Source organism: Quercus suber, unplaced genomic scaffold, assembly GCF_002906115.3.
Source record: "Quercus suber isolate HL8 unplaced genomic scaffold, Cork oak 2.0 scaffold_1123, whole genome shotgun sequence".
NCBI lineage: Eukaryota > Viridiplantae > Streptophyta > Magnoliopsida > Fagales > Fagaceae > Quercus > Quercus suber.
In genome coordinates, this window is record NW_027070527.1 from 10,892 (window position 1) to 12,843 (window position 1,952).

The 1,952-nt window shown below is 30.9% G+C and overlaps 1 protein-coding gene across 1 annotated transcript in view; it reads left to right on the plus strand.

Moving 5' to 3' along the window:
* The window catches only part of LOC136061253 (replication protein A 70 kDa DNA-binding subunit D-like), a 7,886-nt gene continuing 5,934 nt past the window's right edge, over positions 1 to 1,952 (plus strand). The window contains exon 1 of the mRNA XM_065769358.1: positions 1 to 283. The gene's annotated coding sequence lies outside the window, so the exon portion shown is untranslated. The remainder of the gene's footprint in view (positions 284 to 1,952) is intronic.

A 1,952-nucleotide genomic window follows, 5' to 3' on the forward strand; every position in this document is an offset into this window, starting at 1 on the left:
TCTTGGATTATTATTATTAATTGATGGGTCAATTATACTCTTTCTTGGATGTTTTGTTTTAATTATTGTGGCCCCATCCCTTCTTTGCAATAGTGACATCAAAAATAAAACTGAAACACCACACCCAAAGAAACAAAACCAGCCATTCTGCCATTTTTCCTGCCATTTGGAGAGGAATGTCAAAACAAAAACATCTCATGCAAGGGAAGATAAGTGACATCTCAGGCTAGCACCACCAACAAACTGACTTCTGTCACCACTGTACTTCTAGAATTGTCACCAGGTGATTTTTTTTTTTTTTTTTTTTGTTAATTGCATTCTTTGTATTTTGATTTTTTATAATTAAATAACAAAAACTTGCAATAGCTATAGTTTATGTTTACATATTTGTTTGGTTTTGATTGAGGCATTTGGGCTAAATATGGTTTTGATAAAGGTATTTTGTTTATCTTTTTTTTTTTTTTTGGAGAAAGATTGTTTATCGTAATTGATTACGGCTTGAATTTTACATATGCTGTGATTATTAGATTACCTAAATCTTCAATTATTTTCAATTTTTCCTCTGATTTTTAGTTCAGTTACTTCTTCATTGTGTAGCCTTTGAAATGATTTGGTTTTGCTTGGAATGTTTTGGATAAGTTTTTTAGGGTACTCCAAACTTATAATTCGAAGGCTATAATATTTACATTGTTTTAATTGTTTTAATATTTACATTGTTTATTGATTTTTTGTTTATTTAGTTTAGCCATCTTTGAAAATTATTTATAATTCAATAGTTGTTAACCCACAGAAACAATATTGATTTGTTTGTTGAACCCAAAAAAAAAAAAACACAAATAAAATAAAACAAAGGAAGTATTTACAATTAATTTCAAATTCCTTTTCAAAAACCACGAGATCCCTTAACAGTTTTGAGTAGAGGAATTTATTGGCGGAAATGGAGGCTGCAAGACTTGCGCGCCAAAGAAGGCGTATGATCATGTACAAGAAAAGGATGGCCAAGATGCATTCCACAAACATAGTGTCGTCAAAGAAATTTGGAGGTGGAAGCCATAGGAGTAAAAAGCATAAAGACATAGCAATGATCCATGATACAGATAGTTGTAAGCGAGCAAGACTTAACAGGCGAATGGTACTCAACCCAAATCGTACTCGGGAAAGTAGTTCAAATGGTCAATGTTTGCGGCGATCAACCCCTTCAGTTATAAATGTTTTTCTCACTCGGTTGTTGGGCTTAATGGTGATGTTGCTACTACAACTACTGTGCAAGAATTCGGGATAGATTTGCCTACAAATGCCAATGCCTTAGATAAGCATCTACCTACAACTGAGGTTACAGGTACTAATTTCATAATTTGGAATAATTGTACTAATATAGTAATTAGCTTGGTTGGAGTATTTCTTTGGTTGTCACTTGCCTAAAATTCTATTGAATCTTCGCTTAGGCTTTTTATTGCATGATTAAATTCCCTTGATAATGTTCATTGTTATTGCTTGCTATTTTTATTTAAATGACAAATGACTAAAACACATTTTATATATGAATATTTTTATTTTATTTTATTTGAAACACATTTCAGATTAAATGGTGATGGAGTTATCCTAGCCATAGTAAAATGTAATTTAAACAGCTTTTACAGCCACCAAATATTTTGGTCTATTATTCATGCATTGGATTGTCTGTAATACTGTTAATAGTAAGTGATGGGGAATTTAAAGTTTTGGATGTTGAGAAAATTCAAAATCAAACTTTGCTTTATTCTGTCTCATCCATATCTTTATTTTGCTGTCTTAAAGTTTATATTTTAATCAATGATAATTAGATAATTAAATAGGAATATTTATTAATAGTCGTGCTATAACTGTTGAAATTCGCATTTGAATACACTACTTAACCTCACCTACAACAGCCATACATAATTGAAGCATCACAGCTTGTATTGTGGGTTTAA